Source organism: Epargyreus clarus, unplaced genomic scaffold (genome assembly GCF_041222505.1).
Source record: "Epargyreus clarus isolate Ecla_fem2 unplaced genomic scaffold, WU_Ecla_fem_2.2 ptg000009l, whole genome shotgun sequence".
In the NCBI taxonomy this organism is placed as follows: Eukaryota; Metazoa; Arthropoda; class Insecta; order Lepidoptera; family Hesperiidae; genus Epargyreus; species Epargyreus clarus.
In genome coordinates, this window is record NW_027332217.1 from 7,033,549 (window position 1) to 7,051,514 (window position 17,966).

Below are 17,966 nucleotides of genomic sequence, written 5' to 3' on the forward strand. Positions count from 1 at the left end.
GCATATGGTATAGTAATAGTTACCTTTCCCTTTTCTGAAATAACTAGAGTTATGTTGCCGTGATCGTATCACATTAATTACAGAGAAACAGACTCTATGCAATTTGTCAAACTGTATTTGATACAAAGTAGCATAATATGCTATTAAATATATTAGGCGTCGTAGAAACTAGAACAGGTGGAGTGTTTAAAATACCATTACACTGCAGATCGTAAGTAAGACACTGGGTAATCGCTAAAGGATAAGTTTTTGCATTATTCTCTCGTAGCGAGCACTCTTCCGGTATTTTCTTCTCCGTCCGCTGGGTTGAATCCATCAAAGGATTAGGGTGGTGTCTCGGTGACGCGATCGGTTCATCGGTATTTCCTGGATGTGGAATAAATTATCCGGCACTTAAACGACGTCGTGCAGATTTCAGACACCCCCGACATTTCTGCGCGACGTTAAATGGATTCTGTTTGCTGTCATGATTAAAATTCCATGATAATTGTTTACGCGCGAAAAGGAAAGGTGAGGCAAGGGGTGGCACGTACGTTCGGGGTTACCGACCCGTAACACCTTGACACGGAATAATGTTCCCGACGTCAAAATGCCATTTATTATGTTGAATTCAGTATGTGATATTAGACGCAGAATTTTACGAGACATTTCCCTAATTGATATCACATTTCATGTTTTTGGGATTTCACATGCGTCTCGGCGTGCGGAAGTTTTGGACAATTGGCTGATGGTTGTAATAATTGGTTGGTTCTCTGAAATTATCGAAATTCCGATCGGGCAAACATGACCCATTCACGATTCACAGGAAGTCAAAGACAATATTTAAAAATCAAAAATATCAAGTTCAAGCTTAAAGATCAAGCGCATGAATAACAACGATGGGTTCAAGATAAATACGTTACTATCCTTTACATCAATTTAAACACGAATTTGAAGACGATCTTTATAAAACCATTTTAAACCCTGTTAGACAACTCTCTAGTGAGTAGACAAGCGCTTGCTTCGCGAGCACAAATCTGTTCGTTTCAATCAACATTGAGTGGGGTCCGATTTGCGTGGAGCAGAGTATGAGGTTATACTCGTACTCGTAGGATGCATGACGCGTCATTAGAGACGTCATTAAGACCTCACTTCATGTCGATGGGAGTTTGGGATGTCTGATTGAGTTTCACGACATGTATGTGATTAAATTTAGGTATTAACATGGATTTATTGCGCGTTAGTTTTCGATTGTAAAAGATAGTGTACTTTGACGGTATTTCAATATTAATTACAACATTTATTATGTTATATACATACATAATTATTGTATTATTTGTATTTTTGTCATGTAATTTAAATTAGCTCATGAAAATCATCCAAAAATGAAAGCTGCAGATGCTTTTTTTCAGATATTTGCGAATCTCACAAATCGAAATTATTTTAAAGTGCAGATAAATTTAAAATCCCCGTGTTTGTAAATCGGAAGTGTGTCAGTAAATCCGCAGTAGGTACACAAGTAAAGCGCATGGCAAGCACAAATCGGTCCGTTTCAATCAGCACAGATCGAGGGCCGACCGCCGCATTCTGCGGAGTGCCGGATTATAGAATGCATGACTCGGCAACATTAGGCACCGTCATTGAAATTTCATTTCATATGAGATTTACACGGATATGTGCGAAATAAAAAAATATTGAGTATACGAGTAACGAACAATTCGCAACAATTGGATCTTAACTGGGAATAGTGAATGTAAATTAATATGGAAACAAGGTCGATAATTAGTGTATAGTGTTGAATGAAGTCTTTTGTCAGTTATTTCTTCTGCTGTCTTCATCTTATCAACAAGCTCTTCAACCTTGCGCTGCAGACGACCTGCTGTGTCGGTTCGGGAATTTGGTCTTGCCGATAATAAATTCTTTGACAGGTGTATCTAGCCCACGGCCGCGTCAGATTATCAATCAATCCTAAGCTCATTGTTGGTGGCCTTAATTATTCACAAAACACCACGGCACTGGTCCTTGTTGGTTACCTTTCTTGTTGACTAATCCCATTGCTCAACTCCAATGTTTTGGTAGGTCAAGATCAATAGGACATAATTTATTTATTTATTCGGTAATCCAACAGAGTAAAACTAATGATAAGAGTAGGATACAAGTTGATGCCTTTAATATGGAAGATATGGCGTGTGCATGTGTAGTGTGTACGTTTGTGTGAGTGATGTGTGTGTACGTGGCGTATGTGTGAGTGCACAATATTAACAACGTTTTATTCTAAAAGTATATCCCGTATAAGCTTTTGTTTTTCGCATTGTAGATTAATATTTATCACTGCGAGCTTCCGTTAAGCGCGATATCTTCCAGTATCAATGTTTAATCAAAGATATAATGCGTTTGTATCACTGATTGACGTCACGGCGTCATTACACAGTCCTCTGGTAGCGACAATCGGTCGCTGTTTACGCGGATTTTCTCTGTTTTGCACCGTCCCAGCCGTTTCGATCAAAGTGATTCGGCCCACAAAGGCTTATAAAACGTCTACGTCACCCGAAGCCCCCAATTTTGGCATTCTCATTAATTGTAACGTTTGTTTGTGTGACCAGTGACGTTTGGGGATAACGTCTTTGTTTATTTACGCCTATGTTGTATTTGTTTTAACGTGGGTTATAAATCCATGTGGACTTATTATTTTCATGATATAAATATAACAAACAAGTGTGAAATCCACCTGTTAAGTGACCTCTGCAGACAACGAATTTCTTAAATCAACCCCAGATAGGATAAGATAACTACCTGAAGTCGGTCGCAGTTGCGTTGCTGCCTTTGGAAACTTCTTTGTGGTCTTCTTTCTTTTTAGGCAAAAATAGATGTGTAAAATATTTTACCATCTTAAACTGTATCGTTTAGTATTTCAAATATGTCACATAAATACCACTTTGCCATCTCTGTCGTTACAGCTTATTAGCGTTGCATTCTCTAGAAACAAAACATGCCTTAGGCATATTTCGTGACTGCTAAAATAAATTAACATGCATGTAGGTCACATGCCCTTTTAGCTAGGCGCATGTCAAGTTGTACGATAAGAAACACATTCGGACGCGTGTATAGGCAATCGAGTCAATGCGATTCGGTGCGCGCGCGCAGGAAAGTGAGTGGCCAGTTTGAATATGGAAGCGAGAACGCACTGCGCTGCGTGTCACCAGTGCAGTTGGGGCATAGGGATGTCTGGCCTGCCTGTGCGACTTATAATGGCTTATTATCTATACTTAATATTATAAAGAGGTAAAGTTTGTAACTTTGATTGTTTGTTTGTTTGCAAGGGCTTATCTTCGGAAATACTGAACCGATCATGAAAATTCTTTCACAATCAGAAAGCTACACTATTCACCATTCAGCACATCACTGAACAAAAAGCGGGTGAAACCGCGGGTACGGTAGTATAAAATAAGCCAAGGAATATTAGTATTTTAAATAAAATGACTAGTGCTTGTATTCGATTTTGTTCTCTTAATTTTTATCTTGAATACTGGAAAATACTGTAAAACATCGAAAAACGCTCAATATTTTTAAAATTTCATTTTTATATAGACACACACATACACAATAAAATATTTTAAACTTTTTATGTAAAACGTTTTATTACCATTAAGCATTTCAAATGATCATTGCACAAAAAAACAATCAAAGTCAACAGGGTCGAAAAACAATTTGTCCATCGAGGTTGTAATTTGTTTCCAATCATCACAGCAATTGGCCAGCCATTGACGTGGCGTTAATTGAATCAATCGTGTTCTGTTAACGGTGGTTTAAATCGTTTTATGTCCCCATTATGTCAGTGTGTATGTGTTTGTATGTTTGTCAGTCCTTGAGCTAATGCGTGTTAAGCACTCGGTGCACACATTCTACTTATATTTAAATGGTGGTAGAACGTTGTGGTTCGATTCCAGCGGCACCACTACCATACCTATTTCTGCCTATAAAAGGAAGCATACTTTTCCGAGGTATTCCAGCTTAGTCCTCATGGTTAGCGGCGCTTGTGAGGCCGAACTCGGATAGGAATCTTATCTTATCTGGGGTAGATGTCCATACAGGCGGCAGTAAACACTTACCATCAGATGTACTACCTACACGCTCGCTTGCTACTCCTATATTATAAACAAAATGTCTGCTGTTCATGATTGCTGTAAGAATATGCAGCATATGTAGTAGATAGCATTATTGGTATAACGTTTATAGCGTCAATTGAGTTTTCTTATAAGCGGTTAAATATTATTATGTCCCTATTATGTCAGTCTATACATGTTTGTAAGACCAAAATATAGTTCATATTGAGCACTTCAAAATATACTGCATATTGAGTACGCATTCTTTCTTTTTGCGTCTATTTTTATGCGCTAAGACTGTGTTTTGAAGATACCTACTATAACATAATCTAGGAGTAAAGCAATATTGATATGAATTTAATCGAATCAATTGAGTTTACTTATCAGCAGTTTAAATCTTTTTATGTCCCCATTATGTCAATATATGTTTGTTAGTCTAGCACTCAGAACTCAACGCACGAATTCTCTTTGTATGACCACTATTATTGCACTAAGACTATATTCAAAATAGACACCATACAGTATCATAGTACTCAACCAGCATTGACGTGACGTTAATTGAATCGATTTAGTTTTCTTATCGCAAGTTTAAATCGTTTCAAATCCCTATTATGTCAATTTGTATTTTTTATGTATTCATATTTTTGACAGCCCTATATCTAACGTATGGTAAGCAGTCGGCGCATTCTCTCTTTGTATGTCCACTGTCATTGCGCTAAGAATGCGTACATTGAAAATGGATACTCCTTGCTATAGGTAGGTTTAGGTAGAGACTCTTGAGCAGCGTCCAATAAAACTTTATTCGAAGGTACGTTAAATAGTAATGAGCATTGCATTAATAAGATTTTCCCATCGCTTTAAAGCTACTATTTACCTAGAAAAATAATAAGACTGATACAAGTCACACATTGATACGAGTAAGTATTGATAGTAACTTTTTCCATTTTATTAAAAGAAATTTATAAAATGCATTTTGTTATTATAAAAAAAAAAAATAAGACATTCATATATTTTTAATTTTTCGGCTGCACGCCTTTTTGTAATATGTCACTAGCTAACACGGCATACGTTGTGTTGCCATATAAATAAAAAAATGTTAACGTTGAATAAACCTAAACACTTAGGGGTATGAAAAATAGATAGTAGCCGATTCTCACACCTACTGAATATGCATATAAAATTTGGTAAAAATCAGTAAAGCCGTTTCGGAGAAGTACGGTTACTGACATTATGTCACGAGGATTTTTTATATAAGATGTATTCAACTACAAATGTTACGTGGGTTACGGTAAAATAAAGTATCTAATGACGCGTAACATAGCCGTTTTGCGTGTACACGCTATGTATGATAGATGCCTTTTAATTAATGTTAGTCATGTAGCTTCCACTTATTTGAATAAGAGAAAACCCAGACTTAGGCCGACAGCTTTTTAAACTTCTAAATTAGATAATATTAGTATCTGAACTAAAAAGAGAAAGTAACTATGTTTTATTACGAGTATTCAATGCAATATTTTTATAGATATCTATGTTGCTACAGGTAGAAACAGGTGTTGTGGTAGAAGCCTTTCAAAACAAAATAATTGGTAATTCTGTTTGTCCGAAACTTTAGTGGCTCTATTTTATGGCCCTAACAGCCTTATACTACATTTATAATCCCCCGAGGGGTTATAAAATGTCTACCGAGATTTAAGTGTAGAGCCTTCGAGACTACTCTTATTTCCTTGTTTGTGTGGTTTTATTTCGTAATCAAAAAACAGTTTCAAATTGATTCAAATAGGCCACTCAATAAAAATAAATTATATTGAGGAAAACTTTATGACTTTCGTTGGTAATCCAGAAGTCAACTTTAGTAAAATTAAAAGAGACAGACTTAACTGACCAATTTATGGTGAACACTGTGAATATAGTTTATCAAGAATTAAGAAAAACTAGTATTTGCCTGCGGCTTCGCCCGCGTTTAAAAGAAAATGATATAACATACTAACATACATAAAACTGTAAATTCGTACCTTCAACTTTACTAAAGATCATCACTTGATCAAATACATAGTTTACGATTTAATCCTTACTAATATCGATTAAAATAATCGATGTTTTAGGTCCATCCCTAGTTCCATGGATGGGGGATTTCCAGGATAAAAACTATCCTATGTCCTTTCTCGGGTCTCAGACTGTCTTTGTACAAAATTTCATTAAAATCGGTTCAGTGGCTTAGGCGTGAAGAAGAGACAACCAGACAGACAGTCAGACAGTTACTTTCGGATTTATAATATTAGTAAGGATAAGGATAAACAAATCAAATTACAAACATGTATGTACACTGCACTGCGTGTATATATATCCTTTTAAGTTTTTGTTTAAGAAAAAGATATGACATTTTCATTCTGAATAGGTTTTCATTTTATAGAACAAAATATATGACCAGCAAACTAAACGTAGATCTCAAACACCTATCAATACACGACGGTCTTACCCATCGCATCGGCGGCAAACTTTGTCGGCGTGCAAACTCATGTAAGTGCCGTTAACGAAACATATTAGAAATTACTCGCGTTACTTACCCTAATCGACCTGTACACCAACTTCGACTATCACTTTGATGCTTGTCACAAACAAGTTGGTTATGTTGGCAATGTTTTGAGCCAACTACGGACTTGCGAAGAACAGTTTTGGTTCAAACTTGAAGCTCGCGCTTATTGTTGTATTGAATGTAAACGTTGGATGTTTGAATCTATTTTGGTACGTATAAGTAAATAGTAGTTGGTATAGTAGTAGAAGATCGTAGATCTACCATTTTAATTTGAAATACTTATTAATTGTTAAGAACTATTACCAATATTAGTAGATCTAGATTACAAAGATCATGCGTTTTAGAAAAAAATGTCATTGAAAATTTATTTTGTGTGGTAACATTGCGTTTTACGATAACTTTTAACTTAAGTGTAACTTAACTTATTCAGCTTAATTTTATGTACACTTCCTTATACTAAATGTGCATGCAAAAGGAATTAATAGATAAGTGTCGATAAGCTTTTAAATATTATACGTTTGCAATTTTCTAAGTATACCGTTAAAACGAAGTAACATTTTAACAGCTTCTTTTAATTGTGCAAGAGCTATAAAAATATTTTCTTTGCCGTGTACAATGTACCTACAATAATGTGAAAAATAAGAGCTGCGTTGCTTACAAAAAGAATTGCTTCCATTGTTGTATTTACAATTGTATGTTACTTCAAGTATTATATTGGCTACAATCCTTTTATGTTTCACTACTCAGTATTGGTCTCTTCCCACAAATTGGATACCACTTGAGCATACTCATACTTCAATTGGCTATTGTGTAGCTTAGCTAATAACATTATATTTTTTGAAACGTATATTATTTGTCCGATTTATTGATAAGATTCCTCAATCTTTCATTATAACGAACTAGCGTGCAGATCACCTAATGGGAAGTATTGTATATAGATCTACCTGATGCCGACTACAGACGCTTATTGCGTTGTTACTCCTAAGGACTATGATGGTTACCTGAGTTGTGATTTGATATATAAGATAAGATACTTGAGATGTATTTTGTTGAATAGAAAATTATTGACCATAAGTCCATATGTTACTTTATACAGGTCAGCCCCGAAAACTATAAAACCATTTTCGACGGAACTGTTACTCTAAGATAAACAAATTTAGGAAGTTATGTGGGAAGGTATAATTTTGATCTCGTATACATTTGAACTCAAATGATGAAAATAGGATACATAGGCACGAGAGGGCAAAGAGAGGATATTTGATTAAATGTCACCATTTTAAAAAAAGGTGTGTTTACTTCAAATTTATATCCCTGGAATGATTCGGAGTCGAAAATGGAATTGTATCCAAAACGACGGCGTCGGAGTAAATAGAAATATTGTACAAACATTTTTACAATTGGATTTATTAAATCCTCGCCGAGGTGCGACGAATCCGGTACCAAATCTGCTTTTTATTACGTAACTGTTGTATTTACACGCGTTGTCGCTTCTTTGGCTTGTAACTGTATTGATTCGTGTACAGTACCCTTACCATGAGTTTTTACGTTTTGACAAATATGACTGTTTTGGTATTTGTTTACGTATTTGCCCATATAATTTCCAATCAGCGCCAATAGCGGATTGTGTCAGAACTTGGAAATCGTATGGGCCAATACGTAAACAAATATCAAAACAGTCATATTTGTCAAGACGTTAAAACTCATGGTAAGGGTACTGTGCATGTAGAGTTACGTATTTTAATTGTTATCGGACTTCTCTGAAAGAAGGGTCTTGTTTTTCAGATGTATATACAGGTTTGGAAATGCCTGTGGCCTAAACAGTATTATACATTTTGAAGTATGTGTAAGGCAACACCCTCCCAAGATTTGTCTTAAGAGTTTTAATGAACTATATTTTGAAAGACGGGAGTACACTAATTGCATAATGAAAATTACTAAACATTTAAAACAGTCGTTAAAAGCTTTCTGAGGCTTACTGCTTTATTAAAATAATTATTTTTAAGTACTTTAAAATTTAATTCAGACTTAGAACAATAGACTTTAAAAATATATATTCTCACGCAACTCTTAATTTCTCTTTTATGCATATGAAATTATATTACACAATTAAGATAAGTAGTTACGACAATAACCTAAATGTTTTGACTAAGAAAGTATTTCAAGTATAAAAGCACTCTGTATATTGTTCTTCCGTACCTTGGCTGAAAAGTCTACCTTAAACAAGACTCAAGTACTCAACTCGAAATTAATTTCTGAACGCTTTAAGGTTTACAAAGGATTTGTATGATATTTAAACTTTTATTTGTAAATGTCAGTCGGCTCTTTGCAATTCCGTAAACAACTGCGCTGAAATACAGGAGTATGAAAAAAAGATAAAAATCCACAATTGTACAAGAGCAATCATCTGGAACTGTAAAGGGCTATTATTTAAAGAGAGGTGAAGTAATGGCAAAGGCGAAAGATTGCGTGTGTCTCTTGCACGGCATTTTGTTCAGTAATCCAATAGTGGGGAAAGATAAAAGGGGAAAAGATAAAAGGGGTGGTTTAATGGAATTAAACAACGGCGGGAGGGGGGAGACACGTCGGTCGGCCGCCGCCGTAAGCCGGACTTGCGGAATGTCTTTGTTCGGTCGCTTTATATTTGTTTTATACGTATCTAACAGCTATTCGCCACTTAGAACAATAGATTTTTTTCTCCCGCGTCTTAAATGCACAACATCTTGTTTAGTTCACGTCGATATGGTGATGGGTGAAATAAGAATATATAAATTACAGACTTCTATATTTTTCTTTTTATTAACTTGTGATACATCTTAGTATCTTGAAATTAGATAGTTAAAGAATTAGTCCAATTATGTGATTTTTGACCTCTCAGGAACGCGACCTGGGTTCGAAAGAACCTTAAAATTAGTGGTTTTATTATTCGTTAATTCATAATTATGCGTATAAAAATTATATCACTCAATTAATGAGACGGAAAACGTCGTTAGGAAACATAAAACTTTGCTGTAATATTTTCATTAACGGTAACCCTTTTCATTCTGAGAGGAGACAGTTAACTTTATTAATGCAAAACCAACTGCTCCAAATGCTTAAAGTAACGTAAATTTGTATTTTAAAAATTGTAGCTCAAAATTGTTGGTGCAAGGTGGGATCGGAGAGGCAAGCTGGGTATTTAGTCGCCGTTAATTTGCAATAAACGGTGCCTAACACAAAGGACGCGAGACTGCCCGATTAGTGTGGTCGATTAGCACGCGGCCGAGAAGTGCGCGTCGACAATCGCCCGATTATTGTATCAGGGCTGTAACAATTTTTAAAAATATCTTTATTTTATGCTTTTCGAAGTTTTTGGTGCGCGTAGACAAATAATAAATAATCACTTGATTTAAAGATAGTGGTAACAAATTTGGTGAAACCCTGAAAGTTATCCATAATGGTGTGGACTATGGCGCAATCTTTCTTATTCTCAAAGGAGGTAACTTGATTAACTTTTAATTAAGTTCTAAAAATATAAAATTTTACACGCATGTAAAAGTTTTCTTGCGAACGTGGAAATTTGTAGGGCTTTTCGTAGTAGTATCTGAGTGTTTACATATTCATATAATTAATTTATCCGATACACTCGTTGTTGGCTCCGCCAATAAATCTGTAAATACATCCGACCTTGTACAAAAATACTTCAGTATTAATTTTATACGAGTTAAATTTAATAAAGCAGATCTCTAGCGGAACGAGCTTCGTAACTCAGGGTGGCAATCGATGCGCAATAGTTGCGTGGATAATCTCATTAGTTGAAAGCAGTTGTGTCAAGTGTCGAGCCCGTGGCGCGTCATTTGTGCAAATTGTCGGGAAACTATAGCGATTAGCGATAATTGCTCGGTTTGCCAAATTGTCGGATCTATGGACCTTTAAGGGATCGGGATGGCATTTCGCAGAAGTGTGATAAATCGTCTCGTAAATCAATGGATAACTTGCTCTGGCTACGTTGCTCACCTATGGAGCAGAAACTATTACATTTACAGTCGGAAAGGGATAATGCCATAAAGGTTTTACGAAAATTTGGTGTAGAATCAAACTAAAGTGTCAATAATTTGATAAAATTGTCATTGGATGCTTGTGCTCAGTTATGTCAAAAAGATTTTTCCAGATTAACTGCTTAGGAATATTAGTTACTAAATTTCAATTTATAACTTCAGATAATCTTCAAAATCTCTCGACACATTCTCTGCATAGCATTGGCTTAATTGACACATAAATAATTTGGCACATAACGATGCGACCACTAAGAAAGCGTGGATATATTGTTTTGACAGTGAACTTTATTATAATGTCTATTGCAGTGTGTATTATAAGACAAGTGTGTTTTAAAATTGACTGCCTTTGTTGTTTGCTATTAAAAATTGTTGTTTTAATGTTTTCGTTATGTGTTACTCTTATTAAACGTATATTAATTTCATATGGGGTACTAAAATCAATAAAAACCGGGAAGTAATTTACATTTTAAAAATGAAAAACTAAAAAATGTTTATGTGTTTACTTATACATGTGCCTCAAAAGTTTTACTAGTTAATAGTTAAAAAAATAAGATTTGGTGTCTGACATTTTGTGTGTGTGTCAGATTGGCGTTTTAATTTTGTTCGTATCCTTCTTATTTTATAAGTTGGTAAATATACATTGATCAGTATCTCCCAATGCTATAAAATTTAACTTCAATAAAAAAATACAACGATTCCTTATTATCGTGACAGAGGCAGCCCTAGCCGGTCGGGTCTCGGGCACCTGTCGCGATCATTCAACGCCGCTGCGCCAACATCTGTCGAGGGCATGCACTTTTGTCTTTTTTTATCGTTTTTGTTATTTTTTCTTCGCCTCCTTAATTGCATAGTAACGGCCGGGCGGATGAGTTACGGCATTTCGAGGATTTACGCTTCCTTTTTTAACCCTCTACTAGAACGAAACGTTTTTATGAACTGACGTCCGATCTACGTGTTTATTTTGATATTTGAGATTGTTATGATAAATACTCTGTTAATTGTGGATTACGATTTAATTATATGTACATCTGCTTAATGGCGATTATAGGAAAATTAAAATATAAATATAATATAATTATCCTTGGCTATTTTTAATTTGTCATTAATTTTGTCTATTTAAATGATATTCATTACAAATCATTCTTAACATTAACATCACAATCGATTTTTACATTTCTGAATGTATTATACTAGTCATAGAGTTGTTTTAATCTCTAAACTCTGCTACCGTTCTTGAAATTAAGTGTCCGTGCATTAAGGTCTGTCGTTTTTGAAATACCTAAATCTTATTTCCTTTAATTAATCATTGTTTCTATTTTCTCCGATTTCTTAAAAATATTTGTAAACTAATTTACTAACTACTTAATTTTACTACTTAATTTGGACTAATTCGAAATTTTAATTTCATAATTGTTTCGTACAGTAATGTCAAATTCGCTTTTGGGTTGATCCGAAACTTCGTTGATGGATGTAGAGCAGACCTCCTGTTCAGCACGCACTGTATCATTTAGCACCTTGACAGAGCATAATTATCATCAATCTTATTTATTGTATTACTAATGGCTTAACCAAATATACTTGTTCGATGACTAATTCATTTTATCGCTTACAAATATGTGCAAATCATTTAATTATATTGTTTGGGGTAGCACATATAGTAGGGGTAGTAAATATGTTTATGTACTATATGGAGGTTTTTCTTGTGACTTGATTATTTTTTTTTAATTCTTCATGCATATACTCTTATCTACACTATGCTTATTTTATTACGTTACGTATAGGTCAAGGTTAGCAATTTCTTTTAATTACTTCCGCTTAATCGATAGAGCTAAGTCTGGCGTAGATTTCATTAAATTAATCAGAAATATTATTACTATTAAGCTGACTTGATTATGAATTCGCTTGCCGAAGTATCAATTAATCCAAGATAGTAATATACAGGATATTAGGCTTGTTAAATTTCGAAAACAGAATCTAATACAACGTTTTTTACAAATCTTATTAGATATATTTAAATCCTATTTAGTATGGATAGGTAGTATTTAAACTGCAGTAGTAAGTATTATCACATATTGTGTAATCTTTGCAAAAGCGGTTAACCCTTTAGGACGTTAATTTTACTGGACGTAAATGTGATAATGGGCTATAACAAATTCGCTAACAGTAAAGCCACTTATTATGCAGCATTGGCTAAAGTTTGCTGATAATAACTTACAAAGTAAAATGTTACATAATAATAGTAAGCATGTACCTATGTATCCTTAATTATCTTTATCAAATATTATTATGATATAATAATACTTTATATTTGTATTTAATTACAGATTGAAATATAAAATATACCTATATTTTTATCATGAACATATAAATGTATCATTTGAAAATGGCCGTTGAACATTTCTAACTTGTCATTTTAAATATGTAAAAAAGGTAATAATAATTAATAAGAAAATTCTTCACCGTAATTTTATTTCTAAATTTAAAACAAATTGAATAACATTGTGTTTTAAAATTATCGTTAAATATTATCATTGTTTTTATGAGAGACAACTGTTTTCCTATCATTTATTCCGACGCAAGTCACAATATTGCGAGACGTGCTCTGTCTCGGCGGCGCAAATTTAATATTCGGTCGCCATGACAGCTATGACGCGAGGGAAGGATCAATTGAAATATTTTTCTTTTTCATGTTTTTTTAAGGTGATGGAACTCGATGGATGGTCACAAATATATCAGCTACTTCGATTTGGTTGGAATTGTAGTGTTTGGTAAAAGCAGACTGACCTGTTATTACTTAATTCTTATAACAAGCATAGCGTCTGTTTTTGACTTCAGATGAAATTCCTGATCAGTTTGATGTTGGTTGCATCCAACGTTTCAACAATGTTCAACAACATCCGCTCTGCACTGCACTGTATGTTTTACTCGGAAGGAATTTTGTATAATATGCATACTTTTTACCATACTTTTCTTAAACTCTTAATTTATAATACACCTTACCGCGTGAAACCGGACCATGTCACTAGTACATTAAATTTCCACGCACATAATTTTGCGTAAACCCTAACAGTAAATTATTTTTCTTAATTATAAAAGTTAATTAGCTAATCCAGCCGTGAAATTTAATTTAGGCAACTTTTTGCATGTTATAAAAAAGGTTATTCCATTTTTATTTTTATCTTCGTTTTTAATTAAGTAGTATCTTCTGCGAAAGTAACTCTATATTACTAGCATAAGCGGCACAGTATTCGTCATATTGAAGCTGGACGCGCGATTAAAAAGAAACGGGGACAGAATTCGAAAATCGAACGCAGTATAGCCAATATCGGAAATTGAATAAAGAACAAAGTGGCGTTCGGAAATTAGCTCCAAGAGTTTTGAATTTGGAGCGCAGAACTCGAGATCACGGCCGGAATTGCGTCAGTCGGCGGAGTTTCTCAGAAGTTAGTGTAAACTCAGTGCAAGGCTACCTGTTATTTAGGTTTATCGTGGTATCGGGCAGGTGCAGGCAATAAGAGATGTATTTGTGACTTGAAATGGATATAAATATTCAGAGTTCAGTCGGAAATTTCGTCAATTCGTGAGAACTGTTTAGGTATTGTATACAATAGCTGATTCTATGAAATGAAATTAAACGGAGATTGGATTTCTCTTAGGTATACTTGAATTAAAAATAATGACCCCATGATAGTTAATGAAATTGTTTTTGTTTAGAATACTGGGATAATAAAACAAATGAGCCACGAAAAGAGGTCTTAATTTTTGACGTGACAACGTCTTAAATTAGGTTGCGGCTGGGAGTCACTTATGAAAAAGTGTAACGCCCGGTAACGTTACGATGAGTCACCGAACGAGAGAGAGGCCCGCCGAATGCCTTGCGTCTCTCTCCCACTCAACTATGATCGGTCTGCCGCGCGCGCAGCACTAGAGAATTAGGCGCATTGAATCGGCGCATGCTTGTGTCTCTGTCTTTGTCTTTCTCGAACGTTCTTGGCGTTGGAAAAACAAGAAAGCGTCACAATACAAGTTCACACGTGTGGTTAAAGTATCGTCAGCTGTGTCTGTAGTGAAAATATGGAGTGCTTAGATTCGTCATTTATCATTTACAACAACTACAACAATAAAGGTAAATAATTGTACACTGATATTTCATTATCGTAAACTATGATTGATTGATTAATTGTTAGATTGACACAAAAGTTGAGAAACTGAGTTTATAGGTTATGTCATACTATTGATAAATGTTGATAGTGTTAAGTAAATTATTAGTTTAAAATTAATTAATTAATTAATTATTATTTTACAAATTTCTTTTGAAAAATGCAACCATTCCATCAGTATTTTCATATGACGTTGTCACGTTCAACTATCGTCAGTAAACCGACTTTACAGACAACCGATTTTATTAGTTTTTTTGACAATGTCAAGTGTTTGTTTATCAATGTGACAGATGCTTATTTATAATAATTATGTAAAGTCTTAACTGTATCTATGCGCACGATCATTTATGTGATCACAGAAAGTACAAAAGACAATTTGCACTTTCTGTGACTGTGGATTTTATTTAATGTATTTTCTTCATCTTTCTGTCAATTAGATATTACATAAATTTATTTTCTAGAATTCTAGAAATCATAATATTGCATAGTAGATGTAAGTATCTACTAATGGTATTATTTACTAATCCAAAAAATAAGATTTAATTTATTAATAGTTTCATCTTGATAATTGATTCTATACTGTTCATGAATACAACCTTCATCGAAACACAACACGTGGCGGAGTGCAACAGTTTTACATATTCGATTCGCATTCGCCACATGAGATAATGTTTGTTTACGAGTCGAGTGTGAAGACCGGCCGTTAAACATGGCGCTCGTTCAAACAGTTCGATGGTGAAGTATGCTGCTTAGTGAATGAGTAAAAGTCTAAACTTTATATGGAACTGTGCCCTTACCATGAGTTTTTAAAAAAATCCCACAATTTTACGTTACGTTTACTCAATCCATTTTTCTGTTCCGTTTGCTTAGTAGACTGAGTAAACGTAACAATAAGTAAGTGCTCAAGTCTTTTTGTCTACCTCAAATGTTCGCAAAAATTGAGAGATAAAACGTAAAGCGCCATTTTGTCAATTTAGACATTTAATGTTACGTTACTGACACTACAGTTCTGACACAATCCACTAGGGACGCTGATTGGAAATTGTATGGGCAAATACGTAAACAAATACCAAAACAGTCATATTTGTCAAAACGCAAAAACTCATGGTAAGAGTACTGATTACAACACGTGGCGGAGTGCAACAGTTTTACATATTCGATTCGCATTCGCCACATGAGATAATGTTTGTTTACGAGTCGGGTGTGAAGACCGGCCGTTGAACATGGCGCTCGTTCAAACAGTTCGATGGTGAAGTACGCTGCTTAGTGAATGAGTAAAAGTCTTAACGTTCTATGGGACTGTGCCCTTACCATGAGTTTTAAAAAAATCCCATAATTTTACGTTACGTTTACTCAAGCCATTGTTCTGTTCCGTTTGCTTAGTAGACTGAGAAAACGTAACAATACGTAAGAGCTCAAGTCTTTTTGTCTACCTCAAATGTTCGCAAAAATTGAGAGACAAAATGTAAAGCGCCATTTTGTCAATTTAGACATTTAATGTTACGTTACTGACACTATAGTTCTGACACAATCCACTAGGGACGCTGATTGGAAATTGTATGGGCAAATACGTAAACAAATACCAAAACAGTAATATTTGTCAAAACGTAAAAACTCATGGTAGGGGTACTGATTACAACACGTGGCGGAGTGCAACAGTTTTGCATATTCGTTTCGCATTCGCCACATGAGATAATGTTTGTTTACGAGTCGAGTGTGAAGACCGGCCGTTGAACATGGCGCTCGTTCAAACAGTTCGATGGTGAAGTACGCTGCTTAGTGAATGAGTAAAAGTCTAAACGTTCTATGGGACTGGTGATATATTGTTTTAACACAGAACTGTTTATGATACTAAATTATTATGATATAGGTATTAGCTAAAATAGTGTGTTTTCAAGCATGTTAGGTAAATATTTGAAGGTTGTAGTGCTCTTTGTATGATGTTGTATGTTGCTTTGTGTCCGTCTTCAGGAAATAATCTAATAATTAAACGAGGCTTAGTTTTGTTTGCGTATTATTTAACTTTGATCACAAGAATATTAATAATAATAAAGTCTATTTTTATCTGGACAATAAGAAGAATACTTTAATTACTATATATCGAACCAGTACTTTCCCATATTTGTCTCAAAATCACAACGCGTCTTATTATAATGTGGTAAAGTAACGAAAATCTTATTTCAGCGACCACTTAAAAAATTGGCTTATTTCTCTACACAAACTGCAAATATTTTTTGGGGCGCTTTAAAAATACGATAAATTACGCAACGTTATCCCAGTTGGCGTTCCGGAGACCCATGTTCAATTTAGGGGCGAGTTTTTCGGAACAAACGCCTCTTCGTACCAGCGTTTATCCCTCGGCTTTGCGGCGAAGGAAAATGCCGTAAAAATCTGCATGTCTGAGGCGAATATCTGAGCCGGAAGCCCGATAGAGACGTCACCCATTCCAACGAGACACGGATCGTGGTCCGATTTAAAAATATTCGACACTAACATCGGTCAATGATTTTCAATATGGGATTTTGCTTTTGGGGTTTTCGTACCTGTAAATAATTGAAAAGTGCTTATAATATGAGGGCGTTCAGCTTAGTGCTAAGTTTATCAAAGCATCCGTAACGGAATTTAAGTAGGACTCCTTTCCTATTTAGAGTTGGAAATGTCTCCATGGGTAAAACCATTTAACATCAGCAGGATTGCGTGCCCACTTACTTTTTAGGAGTTACCGTAATAGTACCTCAATGATGATTGGATATATCTGCAATTTAAAATATCTCCTTTTATTTATATTTAAGCAATCAGGGTGAGAATATTTACAATATAAATATTACGGTGCGATATGTAGGTATTAGTGCCATAGAATATTTGATAACGCATGCATATAAAAATATTAATTATTTTATATGTTTCAAAACGATAGAAATGCTTTCATATTTTCCTTAAAGTTGCTATAACATCATAAACATCAAGCGATCGATCTAAGGTAAATCGATTTCTCCATTTTGTAAAGTGCCTATGATTTCTTGTCATTATATGTGCGAGTATAACCACTCAACATGTGAACGGATTACGAGTAGCTAGTAGCTACACACTTTATATAAAGTACAGGAGTGAATATTACTATGGATAGCGTTTAATACTCGTATTCTTATTTGGAACT

General features: G+C 34.6%; 1 protein-coding gene across 1 annotated transcript in view; it reads left to right on the top strand.

Moving 5' to 3' along the window:
- The window catches only part of cpo (RNA-binding protein), a 252,444-nt gene that overhangs the window by 69,041 nt on the left and 165,437 nt on the right, over positions 1-17,966 (top strand). The gene's annotated exons all lie outside the window — the stretch shown is intronic.